Source organism: Schistocerca piceifrons, chromosome X (assembly GCF_021461385.2).
Source record: "Schistocerca piceifrons isolate TAMUIC-IGC-003096 chromosome X, iqSchPice1.1, whole genome shotgun sequence".
Taxonomy (NCBI): Eukaryota; Metazoa; Arthropoda; class Insecta; order Orthoptera; family Acrididae; genus Schistocerca; species Schistocerca piceifrons.
The window spans coordinates 608,789,089-608,810,119 of NC_060149.1; positions in this window are offsets into that span (position 1 = coordinate 608,789,089).

The window sequence follows — 21,031 nt, forward strand, 5'->3', positions numbered from 1 at the left end:
TCATCTTCATGATAGGACGCAAGTAGCTCAATATGGCACCGACTGAAATGAGACTAGCACTTGGTGGCCGAACCCGACTTGGACATCCCAACGAACTTTGCCATATGATCATTTCATTTCATTGCCCATAGTGAACAATAGGCGCTTATCTGCATTCCAAACTGCAGGTGTAGCTAAGCCAGTGAAGTTAAGCCTGTAACGCATGTTGCAGGCAAAAGCAGTCTCCCCCCAGCAGTGCACTGCACATTGTTTACTCCATGGCACTTAGGTGCCAGGGCTTGTCGGCAGTTTGCTGTTAGCCATGGCGGATAAGAAAGGTCCTCCTTCTCCGTGCGTAGCCTATGGCGGTGGCATCAACATGGGTGTGTTACTGGCAATCCTATCCAATTGTTAGCAGTGACTACAATGCAGCAATCTGGCATGGTCCACAGGCTTACGTGGCTGACATTACCTGGTGGTGAACTATGTAGTAGCAGAAGGGAGCTCTCCCCGGTGTCGTGTATGATTCAGTAACAAAGATACCATGTCTCTCTCAGTCCTCTCCAATTATATATGATAGTGACAAGTATTTGAAAACCCTAGGTGCTCCATTGTCTTAAAGTTAAGACAAGTCAACTCTTGCATTTCAAACAGACGGTGTTAATAGTTTAAACTGCTGCAGCGGAGAGGTAGGGGAAAATTGTTGAAACATAGTACTAAATAACTTAAACGTATCGAAAACGAAGTATAACTTTCTAGAAATGCGGAACAACGATGTTTCTGGGATATCGTACCATTCTTAAGACTTGTAATCTCACAACCATGCTGGCTGTCTTCGTTTCCCTATGTCCATCATCATGGATTTAACACGCCTAATAATCACGTAGCTTGTCCTCACATCTCCAGGTCACCATCTCGGACTGTCTTCTTGGCTTCTGACATCACACTGACTGTCTTCTTATCTACAAGTCGCTATCTTGGATTATGATGTCATAGAGACTGTCCTCATCTCTTCATGTCAACAACTTGGGTTCTGACATCATGGAGACTTTCTGCATATTCCTAGGTCACCATCGTGGACTTTCAACCAACAAGACAATTCGATGTCTTGCATTTCCTGTCTGTTTAGAAATTAGGACAACTGCTTTACTCCCATAATGTCATAGCGAATCGAAAGTTTAAATGTATTTAGCTGTTGTACTAATATATGACTACTCAGACTGGTCCATTTCAAGGTAGTATTTCATGTTGGGTTAGTGTCTTCGTGATTATATTTTCAAATGGAGTAGACTTCATGTATGTTCTAAACTGGAAAGTAGATGAATGAAATTCTTGGAAATGCTGTGTTAGCTAACTCAGTGTGTTCATTGAGGAGAAGAAGTGGCAAACTTTACATTTATGTACGTGTATTTCTGTCCCTTTAAGTAGGTTCTTGAGGTTACGTTCCTCAGCATGGAGTAGTTTCTGTATGGGGTCTTAGATGATTTTTATTCTATACCTGTTTAGGGTTGTGACAATTGCAAATGTGGATTTTGATATGTTGTTTAAACGTGTGACATCCACATGTTCCTTCAACTACGTCGTATGTACACACATCAAAAAGTTTTGCATCACCTCGGTTCCGAGAGTTCCGGAATCTGTACAGAAAATTGGAATAGAGATAAACATAAACATCATTTACGCCCTTTTTACTGCTCATGGAAACCAGACATTGCATGTTGTATCACCACACAGCGAGATCTTCAAAGGTGGTGGTCCAGACTGCTGTACACAACGGTACATCTAATACCCAGTAACACGTCCTCTGTCAGGGTTCCTCCGAGCCATAATCTGTAGATAGCGGTCATCCACTGCAGTAGTAGCTCTTGGGTGGCCTGAGCGAGGCATGTCATCGACAGTTACTGTCTTTCTGTATCTCCTCCATGTGCGAACAACATCGCTTTGGTTCAACCAAGACGTCTGGACACTTCCCTTGTTGAGAGCCCTTTCTGGCACAAAGTAACAGTGGAGACGCGATCGAACCGCGGTATTGACCGTATAGGCATGGTTGAATTGCAGACAACACGAGCAGTGTACCACCTTACTGGTGGAATGACTGGAACTGATCGGCTGTCGGACCCCCTCCGTCTAATAGGTGCTGCTCATGTGTGGTTGTTTACATTTTTGTGCGGGTTTAGTGACGTCTCTGAACAGTCAAAGGGACGGTGTCTGTGATACAATATCCACAGTCAACGTCTGTCTTCATGAGTTCTGGGAACCGGGGTGATGCAAAACATTTTTTAATGTCTGTAGTAGAGGGCGCAACATACACTACTGGCCATTAAAATTACTACACCAAGAAGATGACGTGCTACAGACGCGAAATTTAACCGACAGGAAGAAGATGCTGTGATATGCAAATTATTAGCTTTTCAGAGCATTCACACAAGGTTGGCGCCGGTAGCGACACCTACAATGTGCTGACATGAGGCAAGTTTCCAACCGATTTCTCATACACAAACAGCAGTTGACCGGCGTTGCCCGGTGAAATGTTGTTGTGATGCCTCGTGTAAGGAGGAGAAATGAGTACCATCACGTTTCCGACTTTGATAAGGGTCGGATTGTAGCCTATCGCGGTTGCGGTTTATCGTATCGCGACATTGCTGCTCGCGTTGGTCGAGATCCAATGACTCTTAGCAGAATATGGAATCGGTGGGTTCAGGAGGGTAATACGGAACGTCGTGCTGGATCCCAACGGCCTCGTATCACTAGCAGTCGAGATGACAGGCATCTTATCGACATGGCTGTAACGGATCGTGCAGCCACGTCTCGATCCCTGAGTCAACACATGGGGACGATTGCAAGACAACAACCATCTGCACAAACAGTTCGACGACGTTCGCAGCAGCATGGACTATCAGCTCGGAGACCATGGCTGCGGTTACCCTTGACGCTGCATCACAGACAGGAGCGCCTGCGACTGTGTACTCAACGACGAATCTGGGTGCACGAATGGCAAAACGACATTTTTTCGGATGAATGCAGGTTCTGTTCCGTGGCTCTACCCTTCATACGATCCCTGCGAAACCCCACATTTCAGCAGGATAATGCACGACCGCATATTGCAGGTCCTGTACGGGCCTTTCTGGATACAGAAAATGTTCGACTGCTGCCCTGGCCAGCACATTCTCCAGATCTCTCACCAATTGAAAACGTCTGGTCAATGGTGGCCGAGCGACTGGCTCGTGACAATACGCCAGTCACTACCCTTGATGAACTGTGGTATCGTGTTGAAGCTGCATCGGCAGCTGTACCTGTACACGCCATCCAAGCTCTGTTTGACTCATTGCCCAGGCGTATCAATGCCGTTATTACGGCCGGAGATGGTTGTTCTGGGTACTGATATCTCAGGATCTATGCACCCAAATTGCGTGAAAGTGTAATCACATGTCAGTTCTAGTATAATATGTTTGTCCAATGAATACCCGTTTATCATCTGCATTTCTTCTTGGTGTAGCAATTTTAATGGCCAGTAGTATAAGTTGTGTATGCCTAATGGTTTGTATGGGTGTTTGTTATTCATTAAAATGAAGATGAGATGGGAAAAGTCATACTGTGAGAAACTTTTACGGAGCATTGAATGACCTAAGCCTAAACAAGACCCTTGAAGTAGGCGACATTCCTTTAAAACTGGTGATATCCTTGGGAGAGCCAGCTGAGAGCCAGCTATGACAGAACTATGATACGTGGTAAATACCCCTAGACTTCAAGAAGAATATAACAACTCCAATTCCACAAAATGACTGCTCTGTCATGTGTGAATATTACAGAGTTATCAGCTTAACAAGGCATGGTTGCATAACGCTGTGACGAATTATATACAGAAGAATGAAAAAATCAGTAGAAGCCGACCTCGGGGAACATCAATTCATCATCCAGAGAAATGATGGAACACACGAGGCAATGTTGACTCTTCGACTTATCTTAGAAGATAGGTTAAGTAAAGGTAAACCTTTGTGTATAGCATTTATAGGCACAGAGAAATTTTGGTGACAATGCTGACTGGAATACACTCTTTGAAATTGTGAAAATATCAGGAATTAAATACAGGAAGCGAAAGGCTATATAGAACTTGCACGGAAACCAGATAGCAATTATAAGGTTCGAGCGGTATAACAGGGAAGCAGAGGTTGAGAAGGGAGTGAGACAGGGTTGTAGCCTCTCCAAGATATTATTCTGGCTGTACGATTAAACAAGCGGTAAAGCAAGCAATAGAAAAATCTGGAGAAGGAATTAAAGTTCAGGGAGCATAACTAGAAACTTTGAGGTTAGCTGATGACGTTTTAATTTTGTCAGAGACAACAAAGGACTTGGAAGTGCCACTAAACTGAATCGACAGTCTCTTAAAAGGATGATATAAGATGGACGTTATCTAAAGTACAACTAGGTTCATGGAATGCAGTCGAAATAAATCAGTCGATGCTGAAGGGATTAGATAAGGAAATGACACACTAAAGGTACTAGATGAGTTTTGCTACTTGGAAGGTAAACAAGTGGAGAGGATATAAAATGTAGACTGGCAATGGCAAGAAAAGCTTTTCCAGGTGAAACCAAGTTAATTGTTGGGTGTTTTTACAGGCCGCCCGATTCCAATGTGACAGTTGTAGAGTGCTTCACAGAAACTTTACTGTCGATAATGCATATACACCCAGATCATGTAGAACTGGTTGTTGTCGACTTTAACCTACCGAGTATAGACTGGGATGTTCGTGGGCTCATTTCGGGGGGTACAGATAGATCATTGTGCCAAGTACTTTTGAACACATCTTCTGATAACTGTCTTGAGAAGCCAGCTCAGCAGCCCACACGCAATGGAAACATCTTAGACCTTGTAGCTACAAATAGGCCAGACCTTACCAACAATGTCAGTATACGAGGGCTGTCCACAAACTAATGCACCACAATTCATTTCTTCGAAAATTAATTATTGAACATAATAAGAATTACAAACACAAAAGAATGGTGTTTCATCTACATACCCTATTTTTCCACGTACTCTCCGTCCTTCTATTGGATTCCTCCAGCGCGAAACAAGGGCGTGTATGCCCTGTCGGTACCAATTCTTATCCTGGTGGCGGAGCCAGTGCTTCGTTGTGTGAATCATCTCCTCATCGTTCTCAAAATGTTTTCCACGAACGGCATTCCTTATTGTCCTTGCGAATGACAACATCAGCTCACTGCAACGTGTCAGGTGTGACAGCCGTGGATGGCCTCCCCGACTGCTGCAAATCATGGAGCTGCACCAAACCGCCTTCTGATGACATCACCCTCCGTGCCCAGCGACTAACTGCAATTTTGTTGACAGCAAACACTCCATAGACTTTGTACAAGCGTTTGTGAATATTCCCCACACTTTCTTTCTCTGCAATGAGAAATTCACTGACGGCACGTTGCTTGTAACGTACTTCACCTACAGAAGTCATTTTGAAACTGTGCCGGCCGAAGTGGCCGTGCGGTTAAAGGCGCTGCAGTCTGGAACCGCAAGACCGCTACGGTCGCAGGTTCGAATCCTGCCTCGGGCATGGATGTTTGTGATGTCCTTAGGTTAGTTAGGTTTAACTAGTTCTAAGTTCTAGGGGACTAATGACCTCAGCAGTTGAGTCCCATAGTGCTCAGAGCCATTTGAACCATTTTGAAACTGTCCTGCAGCAACGCTATTTGTCGGAAATGACGGAAACTTGGCACGCTCCATATTCGTTGCATAGTTTTCTGCTGAGAATAAGAATGCGTTGCATTACTTTCTGGTTAACCCTCGTAGAAACGGGGATTAGTGATAGTGATGTCATTATAGCAACTCCGGTTACGAAAGTTGACAAATCAGTCAAGAAGCCTAAGGGAATGTTTCTGCTAGAAAGAGGAGACAAGCAGTTGTTAGCATCTGACTTAGACAGTGAACTGACGTCACTTATGTCCAGTAAGATGGAAGTAGAAGAATAATGGGCAAAGTTCAAGCAGATTGTAAATCGTGATCTGAAGGGTTATGTGAATTTAGGATGGAAAATACCCATCATGGCTTAACAACGATATTAAGAAAATGGTGAAAAAGCAGAGGCTGTTGCACTCTCGTTTCAAAAGAGAACGAACAAATGACGACAAGCAAAGGTTAATAGAGTTTCCTGCGTCTGTGAAAAGATCTACGCGTGAAGCGTGTAACAACTACTAACGTCATACCTTAGCAAAAGATCTGACAGAGAATCCGAGAAAATTGTGATTCTATGTAAAATCGTTAAGTGGGCCTAAGGCATATATTCAGTCCCTTGTTGACCAGTATGGTCTGGCAGCTAAAGACAGTAAAACGAAAGCAGGAGTTTTAAATTTCCCGTTCAAGAAATCTTTCGCGCAGGAGTATCGTACAAACATACCGTCATTTGGCCATCGGACGGACTCCCGTATGGGTGACAGGGTAATAAGCATCCCTGGCATAAGGAAACAACTGAAAGATTTGGATGAAAATAAGTCATCAGGTCCGGATTGAATAACAAATTCGGTTTTAAAAGAGTAGTCTACGGCATTGCTCCCTTACTTAGATTGCATTCATTGCGAATCTCTCGCCTAGCGAAAAATTCCAAGTGACCTGAAATAAGCGCGAGTGACTCCTCTATATAAGAAGGGTAAAAGAACGGACCCGCAGAATTACAGGCAAATAACCTTCAAATCGGTTTGTTATAGAATTCTTGAGCGCATTAGATTTCGAATACAATAAATTTCCTAGAGACGGAAAAGTTTATGTCTACGGTTTTAGGAAACATCGCCCGTGCGAAATTCAGCTTACCCTTTTCTGTCTTGATGTACTGCGAATATGGATAAGGGCAACAGGCAGCGTCCACATTTCTACATATACGTGAAGCATTTGACGCGGTGCCCCACTGCAGGCTGTTAACGGAGGCACGTACATAGAGAATAGGTTGCTAGATATGTGTTTCGAAGACTTATTAAGTAATACAACCCAGTATGTTGTCCTCGACGGCGAGTGTTCATCGGAGACAGGTAAATCGCCAGGAGTGTGATAGGGTTGCTATTATTTTGTGTGCATATAAGTGATCTGGCGAACAGGGTGGGTAGTACTCTGCCATTGTTTACTGCTGACACTGTGATATACGGGAAGGTGTCGAAATTGGGTGACTGTAGGGAAATACAAGATGACTTACAAAAAATTTCTAACTGGTATAATGAATGGCAGCTAGCTATAAATGTAGAAAAATGTAAGTTACTGAAGATGAATAGGAAAAACAAATCTGAAATGTCCGAATAAATTATTAGTAGTGTCCTGGTTGAGACAGTCACGTCGTTTCAATATATGGACGTAACGTTGCATAGCAATATGAAATGGAACGAACATGTGAGGACTGCGGTAGGGAAGACGAATGGTCTACTTCGGATTATAAGGAGAATTTTAGGAAAGTGTGGGTCACCTGTAAAGGAGACCCCATATAGGACTTCGATGCGACCTACTCTTGAGTACTGCTCGACTGTATGCAAATGGGAATCCCTGGAGGGAAGACGACGCTCTTTTCGAGGGACACTACTGAGAAAATTTAGAGAATCGGCATTTGAAGCTGATGCAGAACGATTGTATTGCCGCCAACATGCATTGCGTGTGAGGGCTCATAGGAGGCATATAGACAGTCGTTTCTTCCTCGCTCTGTTTAAGAGTCGAACAGGAAAGGAAATGACTAGTAGTGGTACGGATTCCCTCGGTGACGCACCGTGCGGTGGTTTGAGGAGTATCTATGTAGATACAGATGTAGATCGTAACATCTCTGAGTGAGAAATGTTTTACGCACTGTTTTATGTGTGATAACACTGTCTTTCTGTACCGTCATCGATGTAGCAAACATTATTCGCTGTGTGTGGTGAGCCGGCCGAAGTGGCCGTGCGGTTAAAGGCGCTGCAGTCTGGAACCGCAAGACCGCTACGGTCGCAGGTTCGAATCCTGCCTCGGGCATGGATGTTTGTGATGTCCTTAGGTTAGTTAGGTTTAACTAGTTCTAAGTTCTAGGGGACTAATGACCTCAGCAGTTGAGTCCCAAAGTGCTCAGAGCCATTTTTTTGTGTGTGGTGTTCTACACTACATTTATATTTCAATTTATGTACCATGTATTATATATAGCATTTATATACAGAAGTTCTTTATATATATTTACTGTCTTCTGAGCACAGGCAGTCAACAGTGCAATAAAATGAAGCGGTAGATTATGTGTGAGTAACATAAAACTGAAACATTTTTGCCTTACAGTTTCTTTCGTTGTCAGGTACAGGGACAGTAAAATAGGCCAATTCTCACAACTTTTTTAGCTACAGGGCACCACCACTCCACGTTACTTTCACTGTAAGAGGGAGAAACAGCTGACAAATAATGTAAACAACAGTGCATGTACTCTAAACATGAATAGCCATCTGAGGACTTACCTGGATGGAAACCGGTAACGGCGCTACTTGTGTAAATAAACAACAATCTTAACAGTCTGTAAGAATGAACTTGTACTTTATTTTCTTTCCTTGCATTTCTTTGATGTAGTGGATGTGGGAGTGGAGACCCACTTGTATCCAATAGTGCTCCACACGACTACACTTTCATATGTCTATTATGTCTCTGAAGAACACAAGCTGTTAAACTGTGGTCGCCACAGCTGCAAATAATTCGTGTATGTTTATCACTGTAGGATTGGTGTTAAGTACCTTTTCGTCCCAGCGTTTTAAGTTATCTTGAATAAAACTTGCACTTGAGACACTAGTCACAGTGCCCATTAAAGAAGTACATTATCAGACGACTTCTTGGCTCTCTCTTTACCTAGTAGATTCTACATTAGGTTAACCAGTTTCATTTAAGATTAAAAATTTAAAGATAATCATTACCACAAGACTGGTCACGGGTAAATATATCCAAACACATACAGTAACCTGAACTGTAGGGTAAATAAAACAATGAATGGAAGCAAAACCGTAAAATAACATTGAAATACATAGCTATCAAATCTAATTTGTGTTCAATTAGAAAAATAAAGTTAACCATGATTTCATCATGCTTATGATGCCACCTAGCCCTACTTATATGTGAGATCCTGGGAACACTTTCACAACTCCAGCCAACTGCTGGAAATACTCATTCCACTTCTCGTCGTTAGTTCCCTTGGAAATACCAGAGCCAATAACTACTTTACTTTCCATGCAATAAAATGAATTATATTATTGGCCCTATTTTGAAATGTCAGATTGACATAATTCTCTAAAATCACAAGAACAACAAAAGCTCTTTCTACAAACACCATGGGTAGAGTAGGTAAAAGTGTATTAATTGACTCTTGCTATGTATATTGCATGATAAACTAACATACTTTATTCCCTCCTGTGCATGGGCGATAATCAACCAGATTTGTCAGAATTCCAAAATCTCTTGGAAATATCCTTCAGCCTAGTAAAGTATTCTGCTTAGGCTATTCAGATACTTAAAAGGTATCACTACTCTCCGACCTTCTATTCCACCAGAAACACATCTACATTACTTAATGTTACACTATGTAACCCCTAAAAAAACGAAATCAACAAATGAAACGTTGAGTGTGTCCTCAGTTGAACCAATAAACAGGATTTCTAATAAATACAAAGCAGGTTTGTTCACCGATACTTGCTATCTCTACTGAAATTAATATCTAAAGATCTTATCACAGTTGCCACGACACAAGAAGTCCCCTCAAACGAAAACAACAATTATGGTAAGAAATCTGGTCTCTACACTAAACAAAATTAATAAACAGATACAATAACATGCGACTACGGCTTTGTTTCTTTAAAATTAGTTCCTTTCGTAGTTTGAATTGTAAGGCCTGTGTTATGCTCTAGAGTAGACAAGAAAACACCTCCAAAATAAACCCAAACTGAAATAATTGGTTATTCTTCATCTGAATAAAATGAGGCACGAATTCAGATCCAAATTTTAATGTTTATTAGGAGTAACATTTTGCGTTTTGTGCGATATCAGGACCATTAACGAAAAGTTATCACCTTTGATCTTTCGTCCCCCCACTCTGCTCTGACAAGTAAGTACCTCGTTAGCAGGTCCGTTCAATCCTTCATTGATCCCTAAGTGCGACACTTTTACTATGCTTTTCTCAACACTGTACTATCCTTTAATAGATCATTCTCATTGTTGGCCTCTCTTCAGCTCCTCCCCCCCCCCCCCCCCCCCAATCGCCCTCGGTTCGGAAATTACGCCGGTACAATTTCAAATTAAATCAGCTGCAGGTCTGTTGAGGTATGGAAATGTAAATGTCTGATGTGCTCTCCACGAAGAGTTTAGTGGCGATCTATTTGATCCGGACATGGCACTGACCATTGTATTTACAGTTACGTCACCTTCTCTGTTCCAGGTGGATTGACAGTTTGGCCGCTTGTCGTGATATCGTTCTCCTATTGTGCAGCTCCGCTTATGGTCTCTAGTTTGCCTTACTTTCACTCGCCTTGCACATACTTGCTCAGATACTTGGCACTTGTTAAGAGTATACGCTTTCCGTTGTCCCCCTATTGCACAGAATACATTGAAGAGCCAAAGAAACAGGTACACCTGCGTAATACCGTGTAGAGCCACAGCGAGCACGCAGAAGTGGCTCAGCACGACGTTGGATGCACATAACTAATGTCTGATGTTGTGCTGGGGGCAACTGACACCATAAATCCTGCAGCGCTGTCCATAAATCCAAGAGTACGAGGGGGTGCAGATCTCTTCTGAACAGCACGTTGCAAGACATCCAAGATATTCTAAATATTTTTCATGTCTGGGGAGTTTGGTGGCCAGTGGAAGTGTTTAATCTCAGAAGAGTGTTCCCGGAGCCACTCTGTAGCAATTCAGGACATGTGAGGTGTCGCATTGTCCTCCTGGAATTGCCAAAGTCCGTCGGAACGAGCAATGGACATGAATGGATGCAGGTGATCAGACAGGATGCTTACGAACGTGTCACCTGTCAGATTCGTACCTAGACGTATCAGGGGTCCTATAGCACTCCAACTGCACACGCCCCTCACCATTACAGAGCCTCTACCAGCTTGAACAATCCCTTGCTGAGATGCAAGATCCATGGATTCATGAGGTTGTCTCCATACCCGTACACGTCCATCCTCTAGAAACAATTTGAAACGAGACTCGTCCGACCAGGCAACATGATTCCAGTCCTCATCAGTCCAGTGTCGGTGTTGACGGGCCCAGGCGAGGCGTAAAGCATTGTGTCGTGCAGTCATCAAGGGTACACAAGTGGGCCTTCGGCTCCGAAAGCCCATTTCGATGATGTTTCGTTGAATGGTACGCACGATGACACTTCTTGATGGCCCAGAATTTAAATCTGTAGAAATTTGGCGGAAGTGTTGCATTTCCGTCTCGTTGAAAGATTCTCTTCAGTTCTCGCTGGTCCCGTTCTTTCTGGATCTCTTTCCGGCCGCAGCGATGTCGGAGATCTGATGTTTTACCGGATTCCTGATACTCAAGGTACACTCGTGAAATGGTTGTAAAGGAAAATCCGCACTTCATTGCTGCCTGGGAGACGCTGTGCACAATCGCACGTTCGCCGACCATAACACCACGTTCAAACTCGCGTAAATATAAAAATAACCTGGCATTGTAGCAGCAGTGGGCGACGTAACAATTGCACCAAACCCTCATTGTCTCATATAGGCGTTGCCGACCGCAGCGCTGTATTCTGCCTGTTTCCATATTCCGTATTTACGCAAGCCTATACCAGTTTCTTTGGGGCTTCGGTGTAATTCACTTGCCTCCACCATCTATTCTGGTCTTCTCCGATGTTTTGCTGTAGCTGAAACCTTTTAGATTAGTAGTTTGGAATTTTCTCTCAGCCTCAAATCCTTTCTCCTCTCTTAAAAATCGGAAAAAGAGATGTCAGTGATTCCCCTCTCAAAATCTAAACTTGCTTTCTCTCTCAAATATCTCTAAGCACTATGGGACTTAACATCTGAACTCATCAGTCCCCTAGACTTAGAACTACTTAAACCTAACTAACCTAAGGACATCACACACATCCATGCCCGAGGCAGGATTCGAACATACGACCGCAGCAGCAGCGCGGTTCCGGACTGAAGAGTCTAGAACCACTCGGCCACAGCGGCCGGCGATTTCTCTCTCATTAACCAAACAGTTGTCACACAAACATACTCGTGTTCCGTGTTCGCGCTGCACAGTATTAGTTCGAATTTTCCGCACTTCGGACTCGAGCCAAAGGAAAAGTTTCTCATTTCTACCTATGTGTTCACAATCTCCTTTATTTTCCATAGATCATTTCTTTTCCATTCTATTCGTTTCTTAACCTTTCTTTTTCAACTTTTCCTACCGTAATTTGATCTCCTCGGATAGTTCGTCACCTCATTTTACCCATTTGCTTCCGAATCTTCTAGCCTTCTATATTTTTCTCAGCGTAGCTCTCTATCCTCACCACGTCCATCTCTTCTCACCCACTTTCTTCCTTTACTCTCTCTCACTATCGGCATGTATTTGACCAACAACTTCACCATCTGCACGGTTTTAACTGTATTCATTTTCCATGTTTTTGATTCTGTCTGTTTCTCTAATTATCTGCCTCTCTTCCCTCTAACATGACAACTTGTGCATCCTCCCTATGCATATTTCTTCTTCCTACAAATCTCCCTATATTTCCGATCGTTAACTAACGTTGAAAAATCTCCTCCCCGAACAACTTTCCACTAGGGACAACAGTCACAGCGTAAACGTTCAAACTACCAGACTGCAGTTTGATTCTCTCCATACCTCATAGAGTCTATGTGGACCAAAATTCGATAACATGGACTTTTGAAAGCCAGTTGGTTCTTCTACTTGTAAATTAAGATCAACAAATTACAGAACTCTCAGGCACGAAGACAGAATTATGTAATTGGAGGAGGAGTTAAATAAGATTAAGCGTGATGTGTCAGTATTGTCAGAAGTGCAATTAAGAAACGGAGACCATATGTAATTAAAACCAGGGCATATGTTTTATTACAAAGGAACAAAGCAGCGATGGGATTCAGTTGGAGACGTATCAGACGAAATACGTGAAACTTAAAAAAAGCAAGAAAGCCAAAGTTATTCTATAGAAATCACTCTGTCCTCCACTGCACTTAACCCCGATGAAGAGGTAGAGGGTCTCAACGAAGGATTACAGAAATTGAGACGTGGCAGAAAATCTCATTATGGCAATTTTTAAGGCAAATGGTCAGAAAACAAAGGACGATGCTTCAGTGGGTGTGACACCAGAAATGACTTACGTCACAGAGTAGTAGATTAGACGAGAGCAATAACTTGTATGCTTAATCCACATTATTGCAGGAGGAGACGAATAATAAATGGACATGGCAAAGAACAAGTTGCACTAAAATTTTAACTGACGATTTTTTATCCGTCAATAAGGGAGTTATACAAAATTGGCTGTCATAAACCACTTTTAAATTTCAAATGATCTTAAACTCCTAAGATCCAGAGTCAATATTGATTCAAAGATAGATTAAGTAAGAAGTTCAGCACAAGGCCAGTATGTTGTAGAATAGAGGGCTGACTTAGGTGAAAGGGCATTTATTTAACGAAACTACTTGGGTGAATCTTAAACGTGACGCTGCAGGTATTAAAGAGAAGGATGTAATATAAAACAAAAGATAGTAGGTACAAGATGGAATATGTTTAATGAAGTAAAACAATTCAGAAATATTTTCAAGGTGATAAAGAAAGTATGACGTATAACTTTATCAGAGAAACAACAAAAACAGTAAGAGCATGAAGAAGAAAGAGCAGAATCTTATATTGGGTAAACATCACATTTCACCTGTTAAGGAAGTAACAGCAGAAACTAAACAGTGGAGGCATTCGTTCAATGTATGCCTATTCCGAAAGATAAAATAGGAATACTATTGGAAACGTAATGAAAATAATGAGATCCCCGAAGCAATGACATTTTACGAGTATAAATCAATACAATATACGTCGAAGAAAGTAAGAGGCTACTGGAAGATATTATTGGTAAAAAAATGATTAAATCTGAAGGAAAAGAAAAAATAAGACGAAAATAACTTGCAAAATTATTTGCAAAATGTCAGCAATTGAAACAAATCCTTAAACTTCGATCAATTTTGGAATCGCTCTATATCAGAAGATGGGAGGCAGGATGGGAATAAAAAAGCTATTACTAGGTCAATCTTCTTTCGTAACGTACGATACAGCTATCAAATTTATTATCAACTTCATAGAAAACAACGTTGGGTGTTAATGGGGCTAAAGAACATGCTGGCTGTGAAAGAATGTAGATGCGAAGCGAAGTCCGGAACATATCAAAGAACACTATCTACCACTTTGCCTAGGATTCATAGACGTTAACTAAATGTTAACGAAATTTGTACTAAACATTACTTGAGAAACAAGGCACTGAGTCACATAGGCTAATATAGAGAAGAACAAATGCATCAACTCTACGGCTTCCAATAGGCTTCATCAGAATACTGGAAATGCAAACAAGAGCTCGGCAACCAAATTCTGTACGCAACTATTCTCAGTATTCCTAGAGAAATATTTCAAATTTCTAAACTGAGGAACAGAAGAAGAATTACACGTATCTGCACCACCTTCGTTTTGGTGATGATTATGTACAGTTTTCTTTAGTTGCAGACAAAATTTAAATCTGTTGAAGTATAAAATACAACGAGTTTGTTTCAGTCAGACATGTCATATAGAGGAATGAAACATTTACTGCGACAACTGAGGTATCCGAGCACGTTTGACAGACCACCTCAAAGTTTCCAGTTATTACGTTTCTTCCCTCTACAGCTTACAAGCCAGCAGTAGAAACATGTATCATCTCAGAAGCACCGTTGAGTCGTTGGTTGAGTCGAACTTCCCTCTGTATCATGTTTAGAAGATTCGTTAGTTCAGCTGAAGAGCCTCAGTAGGGATGGAAATGTATGGCGGGAGGCAAGGCGCAACTGGAAACTGTGTGGCTGTCCGCTAACGTGCACGCATAGCGAGATTGTGGCACAGCATATACTAAATTGAGGAATCGTGGACTTAGACCTGAAACCGCACATAATTTTATCACATATCTACATCTACATCTACATTGATACTCTGCACATCACACTTAAGTGCCTGGCAGAGGGTTCATCGAACCACCTTCACAACAATTCTCTATTATTCCATTCTCTAAGAGCGTGCGGCAAAAACGAACACATACATCTTTTCGTGTGAGCTTTGTTTTCCCTTATTTTATTATGATGATCATTTCTCCCTATGTAAGTCGGTATTAACAAAATATTTGCGTATTCTGAGGAGAAGGTGACGAATGAAATATCGTGAGATGATTCCGCCGCAACGAAAAACGCTCTTGTTTTAGTGGTGTCTACCCCAAATCCTGTATCATGTCAGTGACACTCTCTCGCAATAATATGAAACGTGCTGCTCTTCTTTGCACTTTTATGATGTACTCCGTTAATCCTATCTGGCAAGGATCCCAGACGAGGGCGGACAAGGGAAGCGTAGGCAGTCTCTTTAGTAGATATGTTACAGTTTCTAAGCGTTCTGCCATTAAAAACCTGTCTTTGGTTTGGCTTCCCCACAAAATTTTCTGTGTGTTCTTTCCAATTTAAATTGTTCTCAATTGCTAATTCCTCGGTATTTAGTTGAATTTACGGCCTTTAGATTTGACTGATTCATTGTGTAACCGAAGTTTAACGGATTCTTTTAGCACTCATGCAGATGACCTCACATTTATGGTCAACCTCTAATTTACGCACCATTCAGATACCTTTTCCAAATCGTTTGGCAATTTGTTTTGATTTTCTGATGATTTTACTAGACGATAAACGACAGTATCATCTGCAGACAACCTAAGACAGCTGCTCAGCTTGTTTCATAAATTGTTTATATAGATAAAGAACAACAGAGGGCCTGCAACACTACCTTGGGGAACGACAAAAATCACTTCTGTTTTAATCTAAGACTTTCCGTCAGCTACAACGAACTGTGACCTCTTTGACAGGAAATCACGAATCCAGTCACATAAGTGAGACGATATTCCGTAAGCACGCAATTTCACTACGAGCCGCTTGTGTGGCACAGCGTCCAAAGCCTTTTAGAAATCTAGAAATACGGAATCAATTTGAAATCCCTTGTCAATAACACTCAACACTTCGTGTATGTAAGCAGCTAGTTGTGCTTCACAAGAACGATGTTTTCTAAATCCACGTTGACTGTATCTCAAAACATCGTTCTCTTCGAGGTAATTCATGAAGTTCGAACATAATGTATGTTACAAAATCCTGCTGCGTATCGATATTAATGATAAGGGCCTGTAATTTAGTGGATTACTTGTACTATCTTTCTTGAATATTGGTGTGGCCTATGCAACTTTCCGGTATTCCGGGAACGAATCTTTCGTCGAGCGAGCGGTTGTATATGATTGTTAAGTAAGGGGCTATTGAATCCAAATACTCTGAAAGGAACTTAACTGGTTTACAGTCTGGACCAGAGAACTTGCTTGTATTAAGTGATTCAAGTTGCTTCACTATTCCGAGGATATCTACTTCTAAGCTACTCATGTTGGCAGCTGTTCTTGATTCGAATTCCAGAATATTTACCTCGTCTTCTTTAATGCAAGATTATCGAAAGCTGTGTTTAGAAACTCTGCTCTGGGAGCACTGTCGTCGATAATACTTGCATTGTTGTCACGCAGGGAAGGCATTGATTGTCTCCTGCCGCTAGCATACTTCACATACGACCAGAATCTCTTTACATTTTCTCCCAGGTTTCGAGACAAAGTTTGGTTGTGGAGACTATTATAAGAATCTCGCATTGATGTCCCCACTAAATTTCGAGCTTCTGTAAAAGATCACCACTCTTGGAGGTTTTGCGTTTGTTTAAATTTGGCATGCTTTTTTTCGTTGTTTCTGCAACTGTGTTCTGACCCGTTTTGTGCCAAGGAGCATCAGCTCCGTCGTTTATTAATTTATTTTGTATAAATATCTAAATTGCTATCGATGCTAATTCTTTGAATTCAGGCCACATTGTTACTTTGGGAGGAGTGAGAGATGGTTTCTCAGGAAGGCGTCAAGTGAATTTTTATCTGCTTTTTTGAATAGATATATTTTTCGTTTATTTTTGGAGGATTTTGGGGTTACAGTATTCAGTATCGCAACGACAACCCTCTGTTCACGAATTCCTGTATCCGTTCTGATGCTCTTTAAGAGGTCAGGATTATTTTTTGCCGAGAGGTGAAGTGTGTTTTCACAATCGTTAACTATTCGAGTGGACTAATGAACTAATTGCTCGAAAAAGTTTCAAAGAATGTGTTTAGCACAATTTCGGATGATGTTTTGTGCGTACTTCCGGATTTAAACATGTATTTTCGCCAATATATCGACGGTAAATTGATGTCACCATCAACTATAGTTGTATGACTCGGATACGTGTTTGAAATGGAACTCAAGTTTTCTTGGAACCATTTAGCAACTGTATCATCAGAATTGGTAGCTCGGTAAAAGGATCCAATCATTATTTTACTACGGTTGTCTAGAAAGACCTCTGCCCAGACCAACTCACAGGAACTATCTGCTTCAGTTTCGCTACAAGATAAACTACTTCTGACAGCAACAAACACAGCACCGCCAACGATGTTTAGCCTATCGTTTCGGAACACCGTTAGGTTCTGAGCGAAAGTTTCGTCTGAAAGTATCCCCGGCTTTAGCCAGCTTTTAGTGCCTTAAATATTTAGCAGCAGTGCTGTCTATTAGCGCTCGAAGCTCTGGTACTTTCCCAACACAGCTACGACAATTTAAAACTATTGTACTAATGGTTTCCGTATCTACGTCGTTCCTATGTTCAACCTTCACGCCCTTTGAGACTGAAGCCATTTTTGTACTTTCCCGAGACCCTCTAACCTAAAAAAAACCGCCCAGTCCATGCCACACAGCCCCTGCTAATCGTGTAGCCGCCTCCTGCGTGTGCCGGCCGCGGCGGACGAGCGGTTCTAGGCGCTCAGTTCGGAACCGCGCGACTGCTACGGTCGCAGGTTCGAATCCTGCCTCGGGCATGGATGTGTGTGATGTCCTTAGGTTAGTTAGGTTTAAGTAGTTCTAAGTTCTAGGGGACTGATGACCACAGATGTTTAGTCCCATAGTGCTCAGAGCCATTTGAACCATTTGTACCTCCTGCGTGTAGTAGACTCCTGCCGTATTCGGCAGAACCTGAAACCCAACCGCCAAATGGCGTAAGTCGAGGAATCTGTGGCCTACAGTCTTAGAACAGTGTGAGCCTCTAATTCAGACCCTCCACTGGGCTCTGCGCCAAAGTTTCGCAATCGGTCCTGTCGACTATGCTGCAAATGATGGGCTCTGCTGTCATCTCTCAAGCAAGACTGGTAGCCATTACCACTTCTGTCTGCCGCTCGAAACCAGAGAGAATCTCTTCTGATACAAGGCGACACACATCATTGGTACCGACATGAGCCACCACCTGCAGCTGACTGCATAGTGTGCTCTTCATGGCATCTGGAAGGATCCTTTCCACGTCTGGAATGACTCCACACGGTATGCGCATGGAGTACACATTGGCTTCCTTCCCCTCCTTGGCAGCAATCGCCCTGAGGGGCCCCATAATGCACCCAACATAGGAGCTCCCAACTACTAATAATCCAACCCTCTGTGGCTGCACAGATCTTGCAGGCTGAGAGGTTCACTCTGAAAACAAGTGACTGCTTCTGGCTGAGGGACAGTGTCAGCCAGAGATAGCACCTGGAACCTTTTTGTCAGACTAACCGGTAAGTCCGTATGTTCGGCCCCCTGAGGTCTTTCGCCGCCTGCCACGCCCCGAGGCGACCCCCCACTCGACCACGGGTGAGTGGTCAACCTCAGTGCGGGCAGTAAGTGAGCTGGTCGCCTACACGGACCGATAGGCAGACTCAGACGTGCTGGACGTCCTTTGGATCCGCAAAGCCGGACCACGACAGTGATGCCAATCCACTGTGAAGCTGTGTAACTGAAGCCATCGCAGCCTAGAGCTGAGAGCAAAGTGCCACCAACTCGGCTCACATCCGTACACAGCGCACACAGTCCCTATTCATATTAAAGACCGTGGAACAGTACACTTCACAGACAAACGGGGACAATCGATACGCACTTCGGAACTCTACTATAGACTCGAAGGAAAATGAAAGAACTGTGTCCAATGAATTAAATTAATACACAGAGATTCAAAAACTGAACTACCAAAGCACTCAGGTAAATGAAATGAAATGATCATATGGCATTTGGTGGCCGGGAGGCCCCATCTGGGAAAGTTCGACCGCCGAGTGCAAGTCTTATTTCAGTGGACGCCACATTGGGCGACTTGCTTGCCGGTGATGCGGATGAAAGGATGATGAGGACAACACAACACCCAGTCCACAAGCGAAGAAAATCTCCAACCCGGCCGGGAATCGAACCCAGGCCCGCTGCATGGGAGGCAAGCACGTTACCATTTTTTTTTTTTTTTTTGCTCTTTGTTAGTTGTTGATTGTTGTGTTTTGTTTGGTCGTTGCGGACGTCACATGACATCCGGTCAAGTTCGTTTGTTAATCCTTTCACTCAGTTTTTTATTATAGAGGCCAACCAGCTCTCTGACCGAACACGCTGAGCTACCGCACTCAGCTAAGCAGGCGGTCAGCACTCAGGTGAGACTAAATAATTCGCTCCTCATTAGGGACTGGTAGTATTTCACAAAATCAATTTACTTTCCGACATAAACTAAAACACGAGAACTGTGTCTATTAAACATTAAATTACCACTTACAAACTCAAGTAACTAAACTAGCAAAGCGCACAGATAAAAACTATACAATTCGCTCCATATGTTTCGTCACTGCGTATTATTGGCTACGATAACAAAATTAAACTTATAGAGAATGGAATTTGTTAAATTCTCTGAAAATGGAAATAAGTACTAGAACGAGAATCAGCGCAACATGATTTTATGATTCTAGGAACACAGAGAGCAGGCCTAATCTCTTCGTCTCGGTCATTAACCTACTGCAGAAGGCAGTACGTGACGTGTACTCCAGGTACGAGAGGAAGCGTTGCGTCATTGGAAGCCAAGTACTTCCGCGTAAGCCATCCATAACGACGCTTACTGGGAAGCCTGTTCCAGGTAGCGGAGAGAGCTTTGAAAATTTTACCGCTAGTTAATCGATTCGTGCCTCTCCGTCTTGCAAATGCCTAGTGTCTCTCTGGGTATTAAAACTTTATAGTTTCCAGGGAGTGTCACCTCCGTCTCCTGCAGAGTCGCTGCATACTAGAAAGCGTATACTCTGCACGTGGAGGAATATCCTGCGGGGGTCTAAGACGCCAGTATTTCACTTCACCTTGTCTAAAGCTTGAATCTGATATATTGAGTTTAGCAAGATACTACTTTCAATGATTAATATCGGAGCAAGTGGGGAAAAAAATTATTTAGGCAACTGAGCCTCTAACGGTATATCAAAATCAAAGACAGTGTTTAATTTTGGCATTTTATCTAAATGTTTCGATGTAATCATCAGAACAAAATAAAAGCCTACCATCATCGTTATTTTAGAGACATGAGAATTCTGAAACACCTGTACGTCGAGAAGACCAAGGTTTTTAACGATTGCGTGAGACGTTTATGAATATCTAGAATCCAATAAGTTCCAGGGTACCGGGATCACTGTCATGACATATGTCTCCTTTTACAACATGTCTGGATAGGTCGTTTACTGAGCTGGTGTTTTCTAGATATTACAGTAGAAAATTTTAATTAAAGTGGCCTAAAAAATGTAGTTCGACACGTCATATGTTGTTGGAAAACATACTGTAAACTAAAACGCTCATATTCAACTGATTCAGCAGCACTAATCACAGTTCCTTTCTTGAATATCAATAACAAATGAACATTTTTATGGAAGTCCATAACGCCCTATACCTTTCTAAACTATTCAAAGTTTTGAAAACATCTGTTGTTTCAAATTCTCTTTCACAGAGTAATAAC